The sequence below is a fragment of the Mustela putorius genome, unplaced genomic scaffold (assembly GCF_011764305.1).
Source record: "Mustela putorius furo isolate JIRA1106 unplaced genomic scaffold, ASM1176430v1.1 tig00003846_pilon_pilon_pilon, whole genome shotgun sequence".
NCBI classification, from domain to species: domain Eukaryota; kingdom Metazoa; phylum Chordata; class Mammalia; order Carnivora; family Mustelidae; genus Mustela; species Mustela putorius.
The window spans coordinates 17,387,635-17,399,888 of record NW_025421999.1 but is presented as its reverse complement, the minus strand read 5'-3'; the positions used below and the strand labels follow the sequence as shown (position 1 = coordinate 17,399,888).

The 12,254-nt window shown below is 35.7% G+C and overlaps 1 long non-coding RNA gene across 1 annotated transcript in view; it reads left to right on the top strand.

Moving 5' to 3' along the window:
• The window catches only part of LOC106006810, a 55,043-nt gene that overhangs the window by 18,862 nt on the left and 23,927 nt on the right, over positions 1–12,254 (top strand). The window contains exon 3 of the long non-coding RNA XR_001181086.2: positions 6,917–7,023. This is a non-coding gene — a long non-coding RNA (uncharacterized LOC106006810). The remainder of the gene's footprint in view (positions 1–6,916; positions 7,024–12,254) is intronic.

The window sequence follows — 12,254 nt, the reverse complement described above, 5'->3', positions numbered from 1 at the left end:
GGGTAGGCAATATAATGCTTATAGCAGCCTGAGAGTTTTGGTGAATTAGCCAGGAAAGAAAAAAAAGCCAGAGTAGTGGTTAGAAAGAGAGTTAGGGTCATATGTAAAGGTTCTATTTGTGGAGCTGTGGATTGCAGTTTTAAGTCTGGGGGTATGAATATACAGAGGAGGGGGTAGAAATGGAGAGAAAGGAGCAGCAGGTGGAGGAGAAGGGAGAAGACAGGGTTGGGGAGGAGAAGGGCGGAAGAGGAGGGGTGGAGAGAAGGGATAGAGGAGGGAGAAAGGGGGAGGACCAAGGGGAAGGAGAAGGGGCAAAGGAGGATGGGGAGGCCCCTGTGGCAATGATGGGGGGAGGGGGAGGAGGAAAGAAAGAAGAGGAGGGAAAAAGGAAGAGAATCAGGGAAGCAGTTTTGGCATTGCCAGTCACAGTCCCTAATCTCTCTCCTCTTCTTTGGCGTTTGTCCAAATTCCTAGTAGCTTTCCCTGTTGTCTTTATTGGGGGAGGGGATTCTCCATCCTTGTAGACTTCCTGTCAGCACTTGGATGTCAGTTGTTCCGTCTCAGGCTGTTGCCAAAGCTCTGTCCCATCGTGGCCTCTGAGCATTAGACCCTTACCTTTTTCATTTTTCTGCTCCCAGCCACAAAGGATTTTCCTGTCTCACATCTCTTCTGGGGAAATCTCTCAGACAGCAGGGGAAGGATTAGAGGTTGGGCACAATACATGATGAGGTGAAAATGGGGTCTATAGGAAGTGTAAGACAGATTATCTCAATATAGACATTTTCCCTGGAAAGCAGAACATTAATTCTCTGTTCTATAAAATCATTTGAATGAATATACAATTTCATCTAATGAGCTTGATTTTTGCCATTATAAGTGCTTAATATAAATCCCTTATCAAAATGAATCATGAAAGACTGCATTCTAAATGGATTTTCTTTGGATATTGCAGGGCTAGGACTTTTAAGATATTTTGGAACCTGCTGTCTGAAAATAATACCACAATCAAAGTGCCACATTTGGCTGCGTTTGTATGCTGCCAAAAAAATCGGAAGAAAAATGAAAAATTCGCTCATTCATTTGGAAGTTTCCAAATATCCAGATGTTTGGCATCATACATACTGTTAGGTGACTAATTGGTTGGGCTGTTCATATTCCACATGTTTGGCATTGTTTTACATAGATTCGGGTTATGTTTTCAGATAGGGAAGTGCAATGTATTTTATGTGCTCACTTGGGACCCAAAGGCTAATGGTGTCAAATGGATTTTTCCCATTTGACCCCCATGAACAGAGTTCAGTTTTCCTCATGTTACTTAGTCCTACAAAAATGCAGGTGCAGATATTTTATTGCTTTTTAAATCTCACAAAGTACTAAAAGATTTGAATAAGAAAAATAGTTCTGTTCCAGCAGAAATCATTTCATCCCAAGGAAAATTTTCCTCTCATTATTCCAGCAAATGAACAATAAAAAAATACATGAAATCATAGTATCACCAAGTCTGAGAATACACATCAAAACTTGACCGTTTTCTTTCCTATAAGGCAGAATGGGGAGAACAGATGTTTAAAAAGGGACTTTTAGTTAAATTATACTTTAAACATACGACTTTATCACATTAAGATCTAGAAGATCTAGGAAAATGATAATTTTCACTACATATAGTGACTCCTTGAGTTTTGTTTGCCTAGAGTTAATTTTTTGTCGAGAATTTCCCAGCTGGGCTATGCCATTTGTTTTAAATTGATTGTGTGTTCTATGTGGAGCTATAACAGAAAACTGGGAAAACAGATCAATTTAGGGACCGGAGAGCTACCAGAGAAGAGATATTTATATTAATTTAAGAGACTTAAGCCTGTAAGCCTTTCCTTCAATATGTCTAATGACTTAATTCAACAAATATTGACTGAGTTGTTCTCATTTGAAGAGCGCTTGCTTTACTACCCTGGGAGAAGCAGAGTTAAACAGAATAAAAGTCTTTTATTTCAGCTGACTAAAAGAATATTGAACTGAAGCAAGAAATCTGATTAAAAAAACACAGTGTAAGGAAGAAATGTTTACCAAATAGAAATTATCAATCAACTATTATTTAATATTCATCATCAATATTTCTAAGATTCAGACTTAAAACAGCTACTAACATATTCTTAAGGAAAAGGAATAGAAATTAGGAGACATTTAAGGAAATTTAATTCTTCCTGCTTTTACTTGACACAGAAATGATTAAGGAGAAAACAGAACAAAACAAAAGTAGGATTACAGGTTTTCTTTTATACTTGAATGATTTAAAAATGTATGCCAACATTAAAACACACCTTGAAGAATTCTAGTAAATTGGTCAGCAAGCATTTCAGTGATAAAAATGCTGATAGTATAAGTGCAAATAACAGACAAAAAAATGAGTGAACCTGATAGGATTGATTCATTCAAAAGAGATGAAATTATTAAAAGATCAAGTGCAAAGGGAAAAGTCTATAAATATTGATGTGTCTGATACACCAAGAAAAAGCAGAAAGACACATGATAGCTCTGAGAGGGATGACTAGTAATTGCAAGAGGCATATAAGGCAATAAATTATAGCAAATAAGTAGATAACATTTCTCAGATTAAACCTCAATTGTGGGCTGAAACAAATTGGTGTGGTACAGGAGGCATGACTTCAAGAATTTTTTAGAAGAGAACTGCTACATGATGCACCATAACAGATCAAATTGCTCTTGTTATGGGAAGTACATTCTGCTATAGAATAGTTTCAGTAAAGCAGGGGAAGTTTTTTCTCCTCCCAAACTGTCCAATAGAAATACGCATCTGAAAAATGTGGCTCTGGAAGAGAGACTAAGCAAATGTAGAAATAGGAACATCAACATTAAATTCATTATCACAATTACAAGAAACCACTATTTCAGTAATTATAATAGTAATAAAACACTTTCTATGCTTTATTTGTTTATGCAAATAGAATCAGGCACAAGTAGAAATCAATACAAATGTCTAGATACTATTGGTAGTTTGATTCAGCAACTAAAGATTAAATTATTGAAAGATCTAGTGCAAAAGGAAAAAAATCCATAAATATGTATGTATTCTGCTACAGTATAGAAAACATCAGTAAATGACTAAAGGCAATGTGAAGGAAGTATTCATTTCTGATGTGGAGTTCCATAAGAACAATCTCAAGAGAGAATAAGGTGATAACGGAGTTGGATTTCAAAAGATAGATCTGTTTCCAGAGAGGAAGAGGATAAATCTAGTACTAAGAAATGGAGACTTTGATCAACAAAACAAGATTGGATGAGGTGTGTTGGAAACCCATATGTGGGCCAATGAGTGAAAGTAGAGACAACTGCACCATAACGTGGTAGATAGTCTAAAATACAGCGACAACAGAGGAGTGCGAAAATTTCAGTTTAATTTAAACTACTCAAATCCATGGTGCTTTGATTTGGTAAGCTGTATCAGTACATCAGGAGGATCCAGGCTGTGGTAAAATTTAAAGTCAGGAGCAGTGGTTTTACACTCTGGAGGTTTGCTGGGTTTGCCATGGGACCCCAGCATTAGCTATTTTAATTAGAATAATGTGCAACCTCGAGGGAGGAGAAATTGGAAGGGGCTAGGAAGGCTGTCGACAGCCAAGTGAAGCAAGTTTGTTTTCAAGGAACAGTGTGAAGACTGAAAAACATATGGTTGTCCTTGCTTTCATCTAAGTACACTAAAAACTGGTTTTACGATAGCAAAACTAAATTTTGTACACAGTGGCAGATGGAAACCCTAATGTGCTGCCTGCTTTGGCAGGATGTATTTGAGTTGAGTTCGGATGACATCGTATATGTGAAGGGTATTGAGTGGTTACAGATAAAAAAAAACTCAGTAAAAGAAGGACTGAAGGAGGGTTGGATAATCTCAGGTTGTATTTAGGGAAAGGACTACTGATACCATATTGAAACCCAAATGCCTGCCAGTGGTCATCTGTAGGTTGTTTTCTAAGTATCTTAGTTTTAACACATCTGAACATAAGCTTCTGTGTTTTCTCCCAAACTGGGTCTTTTCTTCATTTTAGTTATAGGTACCTGGCTGCTCAAGTCAGAAATTTAAGAGCACTCTGATGTTTCCACCTTCCTTACTACTTTCATTCTCTTCATCAGCAAGTCCTATCAATTTCACCTACAAAGTGCTCCTGGTTTCCATGTACTTCCATCTTTATTGTCATTCACTTGTCCAAGCCTCCATGTTCTCTGGAGTAAATGATTGCCCGTCAGACTCTTCACTTCTCACCCTTTTCCTAACACACTCCTCATGGATTGGGTTGATTGGTTACAATTATAAATCAGGTCCATTTGCTAATCTGCTTAAAATAAGTTCAAAAATTTAAAAATTAAATTTCTCAGTATGGTCTTTGATGTTCTGCATGATTGACCCTGTCTGCCCCCCAGGGTGTTTTAGATCATTGTTCTCCATGCTCACCATGCTTCAGGCACGTGTGTATTTTTCAGTTCTTTAATCACAACAGATCATTTCTCAAATTGGGGCCATTGTAGCCTTTTGTATATAATTTTTTCATCATGTTACTAGGCCAAAAGGGAGGCCTAACAGTTTCATTTATTAAGGAGTTATGACCAAATAACTTGATAAGTATTTATGTCCTAACAACTTATTAGCTGTTTAAAAAATACACATAAATTGAAAGAAAAGAATTTATTTCATTCTTAACCACAATTATTAATGAATGGGACATGTGTACCACTTTTCATAGCACAAATTCTCAAACTTTGGAATCAGATTGAACAATGACAAACTCATATTTAATTCCACAAAATCTTTTGTGTGGTACTTGCTTTTTGCTGCAGCACCTACTGGCATTTTTAGAAATCTGCTTTACAAAGATAATCATGTCATGAAAAGAAATGTAATGTGATCTAACATTGAAACTGCCAACTATCTAGTGTTAGTAACTGGCCTTGTGTTTCAAGGATATTAGGTATCATTGTCTTTTGCTCTTGAAAATTTCTCTCAGAACATCCTTGTTGAGTTCACTGTGGTGCCCTAGGGTATCTTGGCATACCATTTGGGAACCAAAGCTCTAGAGGATTTGAATGGGACAGTGACCTGACCTTCGCATACCATTTGGGAACCAAAGCTCTAGAGGATTTGAATGGAACTGGGATTTCACTTAGGATAGTACTCTCTAGTTCCATCCATGTGTCTGCAAATAGCAAGATTTCATTCTTTTTATGGCTGAGTAATATTTTATAGTATAAAATATTATATTTTATATTTTTTTTACTGAAAGAAAAAATTTTTTATTGTTTATTTTAATTCAGGTAGAGTTAACATACAGTGATATATTTGTTTCAGGTGTACGATATAGTGATTCAGTGATTCTATATATTACTCAGCGGTCATCAAGAAAAGTGTACTCTTAGTCCCCATCATCTATTTCACTCATCCCTCCATCCACTTCCACTCTGGTAACCACAGAGTCGGTATTTTGTTTGTATCTTTTTTCTCCTTTATTTATATATGTTAGTTTCTTAAATTCCATATAAGAGTGACATCAAAAGGCATTTGTCGGGACGCCTGGGTGGCTCAGTTGGTTAAGCAGCTGCCTTCAGCTCAGGTCGTGATCCCAGCGTCCTGGGATTGAATCCCACATCCGGCTCCTTGCTCAGCAGGGAGCCTGCTTCTTCCTCTGCCTCTGCCTGTCATTCTGTCTGCCTGTGCTCACTCTCTCTCCCTCTTTCTCTCTGATAAATAAATAAAATCTTAAAAAAAGAAAAAGGCATTTGTCTTTTTCAGACTGGGATTTCACTTAGGATAGTACTCTCTAGCTCCATCCATGTGTCTGCAAATAGCAAGATTTCATTCTTTTTATGGCTGAGTAATTTTCCACTCTGTGTGTGTGTGTGTGTGTGTGTGTGTGTGTGCATGTATCATCTCATTTATCAAATCATCAAGAAATATTTGGATTGCTTCCATATTATAATATTATAAATAATGTTGCAAGAAACATATGGGCACATGTATTCTTTTGAGTTATTGTTCTCATATTCTTCGGGTAAACACCTGGTAGTGTGATTGCTGGATCATAAGGTAGTTCTATATTTAATGTTTTGAGGAACAGTCATACTGTTTTCCACAGTGGCTGCAGCAGCTTGCATTCCCACCAACAGTGCAAGAGATATTTAACAGAATCACTTTGGCTATTGTGAAGAAAATACTGAAGGGGTAAAGGTAGAACCATGACTGGTTAATAGCCTACTGCAATAACTGACAGCTAATGCTGTGGTCATCAGACCAGAGAGGTAATAGTGTCAGTAATGAGAAGAAATGCTGTATTTCAGACTGTGCTTATAAAATTGGATTCCAGCTACAGAGGAAAGAGAGGAAATAGGGATCACTCCAAGTTTATTGGTTTAAGTAACTGGAATAATAGACCAGCAATCTTAAAGAGGGTAGAAGATGAGGAACTCAGTTTTCTACATGTTGAAATTGAGATGCCCATTGGATATCTACAGAGAAAAGATAAATAGGAAATTAAGGTTTGGCGTTCAGGGGAGAATTCTGCTCTAGAGATAAACATTTGATGATGCTGTTGTATTATCATCCTCTATTTACAGGCAGGGGACTAGAGAGTTCCAAGGAATCAATTATACAGAGAAAAGCTGCAGGCGATAAAAAAGGATGTTAATATATATATTCAATATACTTTTTTCTACGTGGAGGGGAAAACTGATGCTGGTGCTGGTCAAAAAGAATTGCTGACACAAGAATCTACAGGAGAGGAGAGATCATGGAATCCAATCTAGAGGTCTAGTTAGGAGATGGTATTAGTTGCTATCCATGATAATGGGGAGAGAGGAGGGGCTAAGAAAAATGGAAGTGTAAGTTCTTCTCTAAACTTGTTTTTTCTTTTCAAAGAATTATAAACAAAGTCATCACCTGAGAGTAACAGAAGTGGGAATGATGTTGGAATTTTGAAGAGAGAAGTTATGAAACGGCCAAGAGAGAAGAACAAATGGAAAAGAGTAAGTCACATTGTTGGGGAGCATTGGTTGATAGGAGGTTAGTGATCATGAACCCAAATGAGAGCATTTAGCATGGTTTTATGGTTTCCAGAGCCAGGTTTGTCTTTCCTGGTGCAATAAGTAGACAGCTATACTTAACAAATGTGCTTTTTCAAAGTATGGTGAAGAAAGAGAGGGTAAAGGAATTAAGGGTATATTTAAGGTAGTAACTAGAATAACTGATCCTGGATTTTAAGGTGATTAAGGACAGTAAAGATGTTAGAGAGGTGAGGATCAATGAAAAAGTAGTAGAATCGATAGTTTGTAAAACCTCGTGGGTTCAAAGAATTATTGGAGTAAGGGCACTGGAGAAACTACTGGTCAAAGAATAGGTTCTTGGAGTTAAGATTAAGGCAAAGTTACAATTGTGGTAAATTACAAGGTAGAAGTTCATCCATGGAGCCACTGATTTAGTGTGTTAAACAAAATATTTGGTGAAGGCAAGGTCTGGGAACTGCATTAAAATGATCATTAATTTGTACTTGCTTTTATTTCTGGCTTTTGATTCATTCTTAGGAAGACCTTTAATATTCAAATTTTATAAAATAATTCTATATTTTCTTGTTACTTTTAGGGTTTCATTTTCTACATTTAATTATTTCATCTCTTAGGAATTCTTCTTGAAATATGATTTGAGATACCAATATAATCTTTTTTTCTTCAGATATACACCTAGTTGGCCCAATACCGTTTCTTTTTTTTTTTTTTCAATTTTATTTATTTATTTGACACAGAGAGAGAGAGAGGGAAGCAGGCTCCCCACTGAGCAGAGAGCCTGATGCGGGTCTCAACCCAGGACCCTGAGATTGTGACCTGAGCCGAAGGCAGAGGCTTAACCCACTGAGCTACCCAGGCAACCCCCAATACCATTTCTTGAACAGTCTATCTTTTTAGCACTGATTTGAGAAAACACCTTTAACATATATTAGAATTACACATGTATTTGGGCCTCATTTAGACTTATTATTCTAGCTTTTAAAATTTATATACTCATATCATACTCTTAAAATTGAGACCTTATAATAGCTTTAATATCTGTTGAGGCTAAGCCACTCATTGCTTTTCTCTTTCAGTGGTTTCTTGCCTATTCTTATACACATATACATCTCCAGATACTCTGGAATCTGATTGTCTATTTAAAAATTATTAGCATTTTAATTGAAATTGTGTTATAAATTAAGGAGAAGTGACATTTTGAGTCTTCTCATTTATAACATGTCCATCTGTGACCCTTAGACATGCACTAGTTTGAATTTATAGGTCTAAGATATTTGATAAATTTATATTATTTCATATATTTTTCATCGCTAATGTGAAGGTGATCTTTTCTCCCATTATATATTTTGATTGTTTGGTCTTTGAATATATGATAACCACTGATTTCTGTGTACTTATTTTTTACCCTTGTGATTTTACTAATTCTCTTACTGTTTGCAATAATTTTTTGGTTGATTTCCATGTGTTTCAGGGTATACAATCCTATCATTTTTAAAAAGTTTATCACCTTCTTTCCAAATTTTATATTTCCAAATGTTGTTGTTATGTTGCTTATGTTGTTTTTAATTGATTTGACAGCTAATTGGAGTAAAATGTTAATAATACAGATACTGATCATATTTTGTTTTCCTCTTGTCTCTAATAGTAATTCCTCAGTTAAGCAGAATGATGGCTTTAGGGAAAGACTATTTTTTCATCTCTACTGATACTATTAATGATTGGAAATCAAGAATGCTTTGAATTTTGTCTGTTTAGCATTTGAGGAGATGTTTATTTTTTCTCCTTAGAAATATTAATTTAATAAATTATATTAGGTAAATTATATTAATAGTTTCCCTAATTCTGAGCCATTTTGCATTATTGGACTAGATCTCACCTGGTCTTAATGGATCATTCTTTCAATTACAATGTATTACATAGGTGATTTTATTATATTCACAAAAAAAATTAACCTACAGTATTTATGTGTTGTTATTGTTTTTAGTGTCATCCAGATTTTGGTATCAATGCTGTATTTGCTTCATTAAAAAACTGGAATTTTCTTCCTTTTGAATACTCTAGAACAGTTTGTATGTATTAAAATTATCTAGTCTTCAATAGTTTGTTAGAATTCTTCTGTGAATCTTCTGAGCTTTATTTGGGGAGTTCAGGAGTTAGCATGTATCCTTATTTCTTCTATAGATGTTACTGTTTAGTTTTTTTTTTTCCCCAGTTGTGGTAAATTATGTTTTCCTAGAAAATTATTCATTTCATCCAAGTTTTCTATTTTGTTTGCCTAGATTTGAGCAAAGTTTCTTATGATTCTTTTAATTTCCTGTTTTTAATGATTTTATGTTTTTCCTCCTTGTAATTTCATTTAACTCTATTTTCAGTTCTTTTTTTTCCTGATTAACTTTGTTAGTGGTTTGTTTCGTTGATATTTAAAAGATTAATCAGTTAATCTTTTTTTAAGCCAGTTTTCTAACAGAGTAAACCTTTTATTAATTTCTTCCTTCTGCTTTTTGTTGGTTTAATATTCTTTTTCTAAAGTTTTGAGTCAGATTTTTCACTGATTAAATTTTTAATGCCAAAAATTTCCTCTAAAAACTGTTTTAGCTCAATTTTGTAGGCTTGATTTGTAGCATTTTCATTATTATTACTTTCTAAAAATTTATTTAAGAGTTTTAACATTTCTAGGTAGAAAAGCCTTTTATTATTTTATTTTATATTTAAGTTCTATTTTCATTCCATTTGAAAAAAGGTATATTCTCCATTTGTAAGATGGAGAGGTCAATAAATATCAATCAAGTCTACCTCATAATGATTTGGGTATTATATTTTATTATTTTTAAATATTTTTATTTACTTACTTGACAGAGAGAGATACAGCAAGAGAGGGAACACAAGCAGGGGGAGCGGGAAAGGGAAAAGCAGGCTTCCCACCAACCAGGAAGCCTGATGCAAGGCTCAGTCCCAGGACCCTGGGATCACCACCTGAGCAGAAGGCAGACGCCTAATGACTGAGCCACCCAGGTGTCCCGATTTGGGTATTTTATATCTTTATTTTTTTTCCCACTCAGGTTTCATGAACCAAGAAGGGGAAATGCAAATCTCCTATTTTTAAGCATTTCTATTTAGCTTTGTATCTTTTATAATTTCTCCCTTATGGTTGTTGCTTCTATATTAATTGATATTCTTACCTGCAAATTTTAAAGGATTAAATAGAATCTCTATCTGTTCTCTTTTACTGCATAGCAAACTACCTCAAAAGCTTGTGGCTTAAAACAACCACTGTTTATTTAGTTCTCCATTCTGTGGGTCAGTTAATTTTATTCTTCATGCCTGGACCAGATCAGCTGATCCTGCTAGGTTCTCCCATATGTCTACAGCCAGCTCATAGATTGAGTAGCAGCTGAAGCATCCAGGATGACTGGGTTGGGTATCCTTCATTATGTCTGGCTAGCCTCTTGAGGTCTAGGCGGGGTCCTTTCACAATGTATCACCTTTGCTGTTTCCTATTGGTCAGAGAAGTTAACTAAAGTATTCCTTAGTTATGGCTATCCCAGAGTAGAGAAACAGACTCCATCTCTTGATGGGAGGAGCTATGAAGTACTATGGCCATTTTTGCAACTAAACACATTAACAGTGTGGTCACTGTACTTAGAATGAAGATTAGAGATAGTTTCTAGGACGACTAGTCAGAAATTAGGAATAGTAGTAGTGTGGGCAGAGAAAAACTATCAGTAGAATGTGGAAAGTAAGAGTGAAGAATTAAAAACTCTCTACGATTTCTTGCTTTGATTAAGTGTCATTGTTAAACTCATTATTGGTCATAAGGAGTATATTGCTCCACAGATGCTCATACTTTCCCCACTCTCTTCTTCTATTCTCAAATATCAGAGTATATTTGCAGAATGGTGAAATTAGAAATCACTTAACTGAGTCACATTTTTAGAGGTTGAGTCTTGGAAGTTTGAAAAATGATTCTCTACTATGGGATTTGCACTGTGTATCTTGCTGATGCCTGTGTTCCTTCTTCAGATTGGAATAGATTTGGGTACCATGGTGGAAGTTGGCAGGACGGCAATTTGCCCTACATTTGTTTTAAGCCATTCATGTAAAGGAATTCATCCTGGATCAACTATAACTCCCTAAAAATCTAAGACTGGGTTCCTTGCTTGTAATAAACCATTTTCCACCCACTTTGTCCTGAGAAGAGACTGAGTGCTGACATTGTTATAAGTGCTTTCTGTATTTTAAATGATTTAATGATTTAATTATTTTAATAACCCATTTAGGGAGCTCATGGATTATCATTATCATTTTCATTTAACAGTTGAAGAAACTGAGATATTGGGAGCTTACCAAACTGGAGTCAGAATGCCTTATTTGCATTTTAGGTCTGCCACTGAAGAACTGAGCTTCTCTTGGAACACCCACGATGTTGGTGTGTTAGTGGGAATAAAGCAAAGGTAGAGGAAATGGTTCCTATTCTCAGGACATTTTTCTTAGTCAAGGGTAGCTCTAAAATAAGGGACCCCTACATTCTACTTCAGCTCCAGGATGGCATTAGAAGAGCAGTAGTGTTGGTACTTTTAAAATGTTATTCTTAACATAGATCATTTGATATATCATTTCTGGTATTCCAGTCCTAAAATCTACTCTTTGACTATGTCAGTCTTTTCTGGGGAAGATCATGTTTTTATCTTTAAATTTTATTTATTTGGGGGAAAGAGAGAGAGAACACATGCACAAGCATGTGTATGGGGAGAGAGCAGGGGGCGAGTGAGAGAGAATTCAGAGCAGACACCACACTGAGTGCAAAGCATGACATGGGGGGTCAATCCCAGAACCCCAAGATCAAAACCAAGAGTTGGACACTTAACCAACGGAGCCTTCCAGGTGTCCCAAAGATCATGCTTTAATATTTTTCTTCTTTTAACTAAAATCATGATTATTCCCCTCCATCAGTTTAATAAATTTCTGTCTTATCTCAGATTGTTTTGTGTGTGTGTTGCTGCTCTCCACACAAGCATTCATTGTGGGCAGTAATACCTCCCTTTCTGATAAGTTGTTCACCCCTTTGGCTTTGTTTTTGTGTGACTGGATTTAGGCCATAGTTCAGATTTGCTCATTATTCTGGAAGCAAAAACTAGGAACTGGCTTCTCAGTGTACTATTAAATAAGCTTTTCTTCTTTTAAATAATTTTCCTATT